The following is an 11,311-nucleotide window of genomic DNA, read 5'->3' as shown; positions in this document are numbered from 1 at the left end:
TTGCGGTCGAGTCTACACTGCATTTCCAAATCATGCCTTAAATATTGTTTTCTTTTCTTTTAGTTCTTGATAATCATTTCAAGGACCACAAAGCAGGCTCTACATGTCAGCAGGAAACAATCTTGTTATACATATCCTTCAACTAAAAGCAAATTTAGACATAAAGATTTTAGTGCAAGATATGTGTAAAAGTTAACTATTTACAATGGTTTCCTTGAACATGAAATTTTTTGTTTTGACTCCCTTTATGCACAAAATACATGTTTCCTGTTAAAAACGACAAAGAAATACACTGTTCGGTTGTATTAAGTGTAAAGATATGAATGCAAAACCACAGTTACAAATTACTTTTCAATCATGGTCAATAGGTGTATTATTTTCACTTCAAAGCTGAAATACTTTTTAAGTTGGGTGCTGTGGATCAGGGACTTCTAAAACCATAATCAGCATGAAAGTTGAAAGCACAGCAATATATACAGTTTAATTCCTAAAATGTGATTCTTTACATCACATGATTAGTGTCCCAGGGGACTAGATCCTGGGAGCCAAGGGAGGATGGGGTTGGAACGATTGCAACAAACCTGACATATGATGATATTGGGTTCCCCTCTGTGTGCTATGGAAATGTCTTATTACCATCGGTTATTAAAGAAGCTGTGTCGGCCAATGGCTTAGTAGAGTCAAGACAGGTGGCAAGTCCTCACAGAGATATGAAGAGAAAGTAGGCAGAGTAAAAGAGACACCATGTAGATGCCAAAGAAGAAGGACGCCAGCCAGACACCAGCCAGAGCCTGACCAGTAGGCCACAGCTTCGTGATGATTCACAGATTAATAGAAATCGATTAATTTGAGATGTAAGAGTTAGCTAGAAATATGTCTAAGCTATTGGTCAAACAATATTGTCATTAATATAGTTTCTGTGTGATTATTTGGATCTGGGCAGCCAAGGAAAGAAAGAGCAGTCTCTCTCTACAATATGGCATGAACAGCTTTAACAATGCATTACTAGTAAACTATGCACTATGAGGTGGAACAATGTGTTTTCGGCCAAATCCCATTCACTCCATCCAGATGGGAAAGACTGATATGCCATGGGACAGGTAATAGTCCTGTTCAGAGGTTGTACTACAGATCCCAAGATGGTTAGTCAATAAGGAGGCCGCACCTTTGACAAAGCCTTCTACCCAATGCCTGGTGATCTTGGTGCCTTAATAAAACAAGTAATAAACACTCAGCCTGCTTAGCAAAGAAGGCAGTGATCCCAAATATCTGACGTATGTTTTTTTGTTTTATTATTATTAAATTTATTTATTTATTAAAGATTTCTGTCTCTTCCCCGCCACCGCCTCCCAATTCCCTCCCCCTCTCCCAATCAAGTCCCCCTCCCTTGTGAGCCCAAAGAGCAATCAGGGTTCCCTGCCCTGTGGGAAGTCCAGGGACCCCAGACCTCCACCAAGGTCTAGTAAAGTGAGCATCCAAACTGCCTAGGCTCCCACAAAGCCAGTATGTGCAGTAGGATCAAAAACCCATTGCCATTGTTCTTGAGTTCTCAGTAGTCCTCATTGTCCGTTAGAGAAGCTGAATAAGAAGGAGAACCCAAATAAAAACATATAGGCATCCTCCTGAATGTTAACCTTCATCAGGCAATGAAAGGAAACAGAGACAGAGACCCACATTGGAGCACCGGACAGAAATCTCAAGGTCCAAATCAGGAGCAGAAGGAGAGAGAGCACGAGCAAGGAACTCAGGACCGCGAGGGGTGCACCCACACACTGAGACAATGGAGATGTTCTATCGGGAACTCAACAAGGCCAGCTGGCCTGGGTCTGAAAAGGCCTGGGATAAAACCAGACTCGCTGAACATACTGGTGTATGTTTTTGAAAGAGTCAGTCTATACTTCTCAGTGCTTTACAACAATGAAACTTTATTCATGTTCACACACAGAATACTCAACCCAATGGAGAACCTTGACATATCCAAAGACATGTCTACATTAGAACTATTTGCATATGCAAACAATGAAGACACAAAAAGGGCTGCCAAGTTAAGGACTCTGAATCTTGTGAACAGAGAGTTGATAATGCCCAGCACAGTGCAGATTTTATGACGCACTGGAAGATTCAGGTGCTTCAAATAAAGGCCCAAGAAAAAGATATAATGAGTTTGGACAAGAACTATGTTGCAAATTCAGTCAACGACAGGAAGTCCATGGCAGCCCAGCTTTGTATCTCACTTAGGGCCAGAGTGGGGTGCTATCAAGATGTTCAGGTATCATTGGGTGAAGCAGAGTGTGTAGGCTGAAGTGGTGACATCCAGAGGCAGGACAGCTGTAGTCTTCACTCCCCATCAGGACCTGCAGAAAGACATGCAAATGTTAAGTCAGATCACAAATATGTCACTGCCTGGCTCTCTTGTCATCACGCTGTGTACCAAACAAATGCTCTTAGATTTTCCCAGGGACTGATGAACAGAACTGTTCCTACCTGAATTCCTTCTCTCCAGTACTCATGTCACCATTACACCCAGCTGTAGATTCCTTCAGGTCAAGGCCAAGATCTCTGAATAAGATCCTTGCTCTGACAAGAAGCCTGCATCTTTCAGCCCTGGCCCCAGAGTTTCTGGCACAGCTTACATCATGAACCCTGCTAGACCTCTTTGAGAAGCAAGCTCTCCAGCTTCATTGCACATCCCCTGTTCCACGCCATCCACCCAGACCGGCTTCCCACTCACACAGTGCTCTTCCTTGACCAATTTTACTCAGAAGCCTCTTTCCAGCCTCGCTGACTGTGAAATTCTACTCTGAACTCACAGATTCCTTCCTTGATGGACTTGTGATGTGCTGGCTAAAGTCAGCTTCAGAAGGCATCCTCGTTCCATGTCTACATGGAACGTGTCCTGAGTCCACAGGACCATCTCCTTTCATTAGAGGCCCTTATCCCCTGCACATATCTTCCCAGGCCTTCTCAGGCTGGTGCAGACTGGGACACCACTGTGGGCTGGGATTCAATCCACCAGGCCCTAGTCCTTCCACTTTGCTTGCGGCCTGCCCTCGATAAAGAACTTGCCGCCTGGAAGGCCTCCTACTTTTCTTGACTTCAGGATACTGGCCCTCTGCTGTTGAGCAAAACACTTGAAAGCGAAGATGTACTGAGCAGACCCTGGATACCAGACCTTAATCAGACGGAAGAGCTCAAGGCTCTGGCCTCCAAGTTGATGAATTAACCCACTCTAGCCTCCAGTATCTTGTCAGGAGCCGTCCATTTTCCGCACCCTGTCCACCCCTTGTTCCTCGTTCAAGGAGCCAGGTACCTGGTATGCTGGAAGTCTCCTGCTAGGCCTGAGGGGAGTTATGAAGAATCAGGAGTGTCTCTGCAGCATCCAGTGTCTTCTGCCTATCCCCCTCAGCAGGGAGTGCACCGTGGTTGGAAACACCTGGCAGTTGGGTGTTGACTTCAAGACCCTGCTGGTTGGCGACATCATTGGTCTGGGTGGAGATGACATCATTGGTCTGGTTGGCATTGTCAGGGCCCTGGACACAGATGCAATGGAAGAGATACGAGAGAGTGAATTCTGACAAGACACCTCCCCGACCACAGTGGGCCCTCCAGCCTCCATTCCTTTCCACCAAACACCCATCTCTGTGAGCTTCTCCTCCTCTCATCCACCAAGGCCATCCCTTCCAAGAACCTCGACCCACTCATTTACCACATCGTGTGACGGCACTACAAGCGGGATACTGCAGATGCAGGGCTCCGAGATCATGTTAGAGATCCTGAGAACATGCAGAGGAGAAGCCAGGAGGTTAAACACTCTGGATGACAACTCCCATGAACACATATGGAGGGCCGGGGGCTCTGCGGGATCAGGCTGAGGGGTTGTGAATGAGTGTGGACACTAGTACAAATGACACTAGTCCCCTGGTCCTCGGATGGACCCTCACACTACCTGACCTGGCTTCCCTCCAACCTCCTTCCTTAGATCCTCCTAGAGACACTACTTTTTGTGAACCCTCTCCTTCCCGGGTACACTGAAGACGACCAACAGCTGTTCTGATCTGCACCGCACCAGGAAAGATGACGGTATGGTCCTCTGCAGAGACTAGGTCTTTCCTCCACTTTGCCCACTCCCCACTGGTCATGAAGGATAAGATAGCTCATTTAGTAGACACATTCTCTGTGGGCCAGAACTGTTTCCCTGGGCCTCTCTGGCCCTTTCGACTATTCCTCCAGATTTCAGCAGAACCTTCTCCCGTGTCAATTCATTTCAGTGTAGATGGATAGTATCAGCATTTTGTAGTCCACTGCCTGCTGGATGCAATATGCTGGTCCTCTTTAATGCTCCTGTGTAGAATATTTTCCAAGCATGCCCACAGGAAGTGAGTGACTTAGAAGGATGCTTTCCCTAGCATGTTGTTCAGCAAATACTAAATCTGGGAAGATCCTCTCTTGCAAGTTAGGCTGAAATGTAGCTCTGTCATTCCCCTAGATCTTTTTGTCCCTACCTTCTTCCTTCCTTCCTTCCTCCCTCCCTTCCTTGCTTCCTTCCTTTCTTCCTTCCTTCCTTAATTCCTTCCCTCCATTCTTTCATTCCCTCCTCCCTCCCTCCCTTCCTTCCACCTTCCTTTCTTTCCTCTCCTCTTGCTCCATGTTTTCCTTCCTCTCTTGTTCCTCCTTCTTGCTGCTCCTAATGCTGCAGTACCAAGCTCGAGTTTGGAGACAGTACCATTAGCCACAACAGCCTCCGTGGTCTCTGTTGTACTCACGCGCAAGGTATAGTCACCGGCTGGCTGGGATTCCATGAGAAAGTAATGGTCATTTGAGGATTCAAATTCGCTGGAACATTGTTCAGAGGTACAATTACTGTGGGCCAGTGTAGCAACAGAGGCACCTGGGTGATGTCCTGCAAAGAAAGACATCCATGTTGAAGATCAAATCTGAACACCAAGACTCAATGGACAGAACTGTATTAAAATGGTGACAGCCATGGACAATGGCAGGGCTCTCCAGACCTTGGTGATGACCATGGAGGATGGCAGGGCTCTCAAGACCTTGGTGACCAGCCACAGAGACTCACCGTTTTGGTTATTCCTCTACTGGAGGACACTGAGCCCCAAAGAGAAGTTATTTTCCCAAGGTCGCAATGCACCGAGAATTGGTGCTGGAATCTCAGAGTTTAGGACACACTCAAATTTGTCTGGACAGTGACTTCTGGCATAGAGACTTTCCCCGTAGCAAATTACTTTCCTTACCTGCTGCACAACTGTGTGAGGCAGGGCTTCAGGCTGCTGGACGATGCCCTGTTGCCCATCTGGAAAAGACCATGCAGAGCTTGACTGAGTCTCCCTTCCCACCATATTCCCTTGAAAGTACCTAACTCCACCCCCTCCCCAACTGAGGACTTGGGTCACCATCAGTCCTGTTAATATCCCACCCACAATGTCTCTCCTTTCTGTATAAACGTGATACTTGGCACAGATAGTATACCTGAACAGGTTAGGTCTGGGGAGGGAGGGTTTGTACAAGGTCGAGTGACAACTCTGTGTCATGGCTGGTGACGGAAGCTTTAGGATTACTGCTGCCACCTGAGAACCCTCCATGGCCAGAGACACTCACCCATGGTTCCTGGTTGGGCGAGACCCTGCTTAACCTTCACGTGAGAGTTGCCTTTAGTAGCCATAGCCTCAAGTGAGATTCCACTCTCTCCGTGTATTCTATGTTCTTCACAAAGCTCACGGCAGACAAGACCCCACTAGAGTCCCTGAAGTAGGGATTGAAAGAGTCAAGTTAGTCACACATACAGCAGGAGGCCTGACCTCTCCCCTAGAGGTAGTACACGCCAGAGACAGTGTACGTACACAACTGGAAGAGGCACAAACCTGTTACACCCTCAGTTTCTTCTGATCCTATGGCAAGACACGGTCAGAGCAAACTACAGGTCCTCTGGGACCAAGTTTTACCCCCTCTTTGGTGATCTGGTCCAGTGTTAAGTTACTCGGGAGTCCAGTAGGAAACAGAACATTCGTCAAGTTCCATGTTCCATGGCTCTACAGTTAGGGCAGGTCACCAAAATGGCTGCCGGAATTCCTACCCTCCAGTGCACTTACACTGCTAACAGGTAACTCTGTCTCTGGTGCCTAGACTCTTCCTGTCTTCCATCCTGCTCATGACTGGGACCAATTTTCTCTCCCTTCTTCTTATCATGGTCTTTGTCTTACCCTTCATTTTACCTGGTCACTCAGACTCTCCATCATACAGGTCTCTCTCACACTTCACCTTCTGCTAACCACCTGTTCACTCAAGCACCATGGAAGCCTAATCATGCCTTTCCCTGCTCATCACCAGTCCTCCATCCTCCTTTCCCCCTATATTCTTCTGCTACTGAAACAAATCTTTTGTAATTTTTTTGATGCAGGTCCAAATGTTATACCATGTTCAATCCAAGAGATAGTTCCATACCAGGCTGTTTATCTCAGGATGGCATGCTCCCTCTGCAGTCCAGAAAACCCATGCCTTCTGCCATAGCCTCTGGCCAGACTTCTAGATGCTTCTCCACATTTCACAGTGGCACATGGGCACACATTTCTTCTCCTCCTTGGCAAATGCTCCCTGTGTCTGTCTGGATCCTCCAGTAGTTCAAAGATACAGGTTCCCCTCAGGAAACCCAGCCATCCATTTCTGTCCCACCTGCATCAAAAGGAGCAGGAGCCTCCCTCAGGTTCCTGAAGCTGGGAACCCTTGCAAGCTGTGCTCATGAGTGGGCAGGGTAAGTGATGTCTTCAGCGTTTCCCCTTTAGTTGTGTAAGGAGGCAAAGAGCTAAAGAGCCTGGGTTCCCAGAGATGGTGGAGGGAGGAGAACAGGCAAGGAATGGGCAGATCTTATTTTTGATGCCACCTTGTGGGTACCTCAGTGTCCAGCGGATCAGAAGCAAGGAGCTCGGTTCAGAGGAAGATGCATGTCCTTCCTCAAGCAACTCAGTTTCCAACCAATGAGCTGCCATCCCTCCTTTTTCTCTCCTCAGGCCATGATGGTTCTGGACCAATGAGCTTTCATATGTACTCCCCTCATCCTGACTTTGTCCAGACCTTATGGTTGCTCTGTGACCCACATTGACTTCTAGTGATTCGTGTTAGCACCCAGCATCTCTGGGGAGAGAAATGAGACTTGCCCTTCCTAGTGGTCTTTACCCAGGTTTCCTCTTTTTTCACGGGAAATGCGAGGTGTCAGCACTTTCAGCATACCTCCTTGCAAAGCTCTTGTTAACTTTTCAAAGTCAGGTACGTGGGGGCTAAACCTGGGTGTCTGTCTTGCCACATGTCTACAACCCCAGCAGTAGAGAGGCAGTGCTTGGCAGATCTCTCTGAGTTCATGGCCAAGGTGGCCTACAGAGTGAATTCTAGGACAGCCAAGGCTGCACAGAGAAACCCTGTCTTGAAAAACCAAACGAAATTAGTCATCATGTGTGGGCTGGAGCAATAGCTCAGTCTGTACATAGCAACCATGAGGACCCGAGTTTAAACCCCAGAACACATATAAAAATGCCAACTGTGGAGAAAGGATCTTACAGACCCTACATTGGAGAGGCAGAGACTAGAGGAACCCTGGAACTTGCTTACATGTTCAAGCAAATCGGTGAGATCCAGGTTCAGTGAAATACTGTGTCTCAAGAAAGAAGGTGAAGAGGGATTGAACAAGACACCCAAAGTCCACCTCTGGCGCCAGTATGCACACATCAAGAGGGGAGTGTGCAGCCACGCACACATAACCCACATTCAAACCGTGTTTTGGTTAATTTCAGGTAAATAGAAATAATTTGTACTCAGGCCCTATTTAGAACCAGAAGTTTCATTACTTTAGCGTAGCTACCCTGAATATTACCTAACTTCATGATGCTTGTTGCTTCCTAGGCTTTTTTTGTTTTACTCTGTTTTAAAATTTAAAGATTTGCTGTCTTATTCTATGTATATGACTTGCATGCATTCATGTCTGTGCACCACATGGGTACAGTGCTCTCAGAAGCTGGAAGACCTTGTGGACCCTCTGGGACCAAATTTTGTTGTAGATGGTTGTGAGCTTCCAGTATGGGTACTGGGAATCAAACCTGGGTCTCTAGAACTGCCCACCCATCTCTCCAGCTCCTAAAATCCATTGAAAAATGATCTTGGTATGTAGCTCAGGATGGCCTTTTACTTCCTGTGTAGCCCAGGCTGTCCTCTCACACGACTCAGACTTGAGTGCTGGGATTATAGGCAGGAGCCCCATGGCGTGCTCACAATGGTTCTTGAACACACTGTGTAGAGCACCGTATTTATAGGTTCAGAATAGAGCACAGCGTGTGGAAAGCGGGATTTGAACTTGGGCAACTCCTGTTCTTCCTGCTGATGGTGGTGGTGTTTTGGGGTGGGGACAACCTTCGAGGATTTGCAGGAAGAAGACAGCAGTTCCCCTTCTTCACTGACACCCCTAATATCTCCATGCAAATCTCCTGTCATGCATGCCTTCTGCTCTCCCTATTTCCCAGATGAACTCCAAGTGAATTTCATCAAAAATGTTCACGTGCACCTCTACAATTGGGGGAATGATCCATTTCCCTCACCTTCTTTAGCTTGAGAAGACCCAGCTGGAGACCAATACACTGAACACTCTTTTATCTAAACCATACACTCATGTAGCTTCTTCTTTTTTTTAAACAAAGTAATTGATTTATTGAACTTTAAATCTACATTCTTCCTATTTGTTTCCTTTTTTCTTTTTTTTATTAATTTATTTATTTATTAAAGATTTCTGCCTCCAGGTTTTTGTAGGGATTGAGGCTTCACCTTGCCATTTCAGCCTTCCAAACCTCCCCATAAATTGCTTTCGCATGCTTCTTCAAAGAACTGTATTGTTTGTCCAGAGGAGCACAATAATATTATCTCACCAAGAAAAGTCGTTAAATGTATATATTAGGCAGGCTGCCAGACTGTTTGCAGTTAAATTGTCATACTTGCCCCATTACTTTTTTAAAAATTTACCCTACCAGATTTTGGTTTTATTTTTGTTTTTAAAAGTGGATTTTATATGATGTTGCAAAGGACTATGCTATTTGTGGATGGTAACAGAAATTATTTGATTACTCTTATATAATGCTATCATCATGCATTTGTTTATTTTCAAAAGATCAGTTAGGATCTCTGCTTGTTCTCCAACTGGCCTATTAGAAAGGAATTTTAGAGTCTGATAGTACAGTAAATGAAACACAAAAACCAGGGCTACCTATTAACAACCTTTCTTTGCATTTCATCAAAATTTAGCTTCTAAAATTTTAGTCCTCATATCCACTCAACTAAATTTTTCAGAATACTAAAGTACTGGATGAGAGAAGATAATTGCTTATAGCAATAAATAGCAAACACCCTGAACTGAATGAGAGTTCACATACACTAGCTTAATTGTTAAGGTCTGTAATCCCATGTACTTGGGAGCCTGAGGCAGGAAGATGGCAAATTCAAGGCCTATGTGGGACACATAGTGTATTCCTAGTTTCCTTGTCCCTCACCTTTTTTTCCATCTGCGAACACATAGCAGAGCGTGATAAACTCCATCTTCTTAAAGTCCTTTGAAGATTTTATCAAAATTAAATTGACCAATTAATATCTCTTTTTAAATTTTTTCTTAATCTCAGTATAAGCATACAGTTCACAGCTTGACAAAATGAATCCATGGTATGACTTGAAGGCGAGGGCTTCTCTAGGAAACACAAGGAAAGCCTGCTTTCAGCTGGGGCTGTGTATCAGCACACAGACATCCCTCCACATGCATTTATGTGAACAGCATACCCAGAGCAAAAAAAAATAAGGAATGAGCAGGAATTCCATAAGAAATCCAAGATTATTGCCAAGAAAAAAATGAGAGAACACAGGCTGATATCCTTGATAGGAGGTACACGTCCTGATTTTAATTTAGGATTTGCTGCCAGCATTAAGAAGTTATAACGTATTTCTGCAATTGGAAAACCAGAGAAAAGATGCTATTGGTGTCTGTTCATGAACAACATGAGTACAGCTGGAGGATTTGATAAACATAGAATTACTGAAAATTGAGGATTAAATCTACAAGTGGCTCAAGTTTTTTTGTTTTTTGTTTGGTTTGATGTAGTAATAAGGAGCGGCAGGGCTGTGTTCCCAGCACCCCGGCCGCCTGCTTGGCTAGCTTATGCCCCGAAGTAACAACACACAAACTGTATTCATTTAATCACTGCTTGGCCCATTCTGCTCTAGCCCTTACTAGCTAATTCTGATATCCCGATCAACCCATCTCTAATAATCTATGTAGCTCTAGTCTTACCGGGAAAGATTCAGCATGTCTGACCTGGCGGCTTACTTCATTGTGTGCGTCTGCCTGGGAGAGCAGAGCATGGCCTCTCTTCTGAGGCGTCTGCTCCCGAGAGGAGAGCTGTGGAGTCTGAGCTCACTTCCTCTTCCTCCCAGCGTTCTGTTCTGTTTACTCCACCTACTTATGTTCTAACCAATAAAATGGGCCAAGGCAGTTCCTTTATTAGCCAATGACCTTCCTCCATCATTTCCCCTTTTTCTGTTTAAACAAAAAAAAGGCTTTAACTTTAACATAGCAAAATTACATATAACAAAACAGTTATCAAGTAAAAATTGCAATAATCTTTATCATAACTAAGGAAAACTATAGCTATAACTAACTATTCTTAACTCCATCAAAGACTCCAGAAAGATACAATATTACCTAAGCAAACAAAAAGTAAGCAACTTTTAAAACTCTAAAAATGACAGAGACATCTCACTGCCTGGACAGTCACCCAAAGTTTCTCTGTACCGTTGGGGCATCCATCTTCAGCCTACAGGCCCATAGTTTCCAGCAGACATTTCCACAAAGCAGGAAATTTCAAAGGCAGTCACTATCTGCTTGTCCTGCAGAATGTCTTGCAGACTCTTTCATGAATCAGGAACCCCAAAAGATCATCTCACCTTTAGGCAAGTTCAGTAGTCCTCTCTCTATGGGTTCTCTGTGTCCAGTTTATGCAATAGTCCAGGCAAGAGCAGTTTCTTGCCCAAATGGCTATCAAACTCCCTAAGTATCCTCTTCGATGCCCATCTTCCTCTTGAAGTAGATTGGTGCTGCCAGGAGCAGAGTGTCTCATTGTCATGAAAAGTCCTAAGTTATTAAAACATTAAATGCCATATTCTATAGTCTTTGAAAAATATGAAGAATGCCTATCTAAAATATATCTACGCACATCTAGAAAATCTTAACATGACTACAAACTTGACTATTATGATTATCTATTAACTACCTATATAC

General features: G+C 44.8%; 1 long non-coding RNA gene across 1 annotated transcript; it reads right to left on the bottom strand.

Moving 5' to 3' along the window:
• Window positions 1-4,843: 4,843 nt before the first annotated feature.
• LOC142841041 (uncharacterized) lies at window positions 4,844-6,856 on the bottom strand. The gene is made up of 4 exons (XR_012909004.1): window positions 6,428-6,856; window positions 5,614-5,758; window positions 5,250-5,308; window positions 4,844-4,900 (listed from the first exon to the last, which is right to left on the bottom strand). It is a non-coding gene; the product is annotated as an uncharacterized LOC142841041 (long non-coding RNA).
• Between the last annotated feature and the right edge of the window lie 4,455 nt (window positions 6,857-11,311).

Source organism: Microtus pennsylvanicus, chromosome X (assembly GCF_037038515.1).
Source record: "Microtus pennsylvanicus isolate mMicPen1 chromosome X, mMicPen1.hap1, whole genome shotgun sequence".
Lineage (NCBI taxonomy): Eukaryota > Metazoa > Chordata > Mammalia > Rodentia > Cricetidae > Microtus > Microtus pennsylvanicus.
Note: the sequence above shows the minus strand (reverse complement) of the source record. Positions and strands in the feature narration are given on the sequence as shown.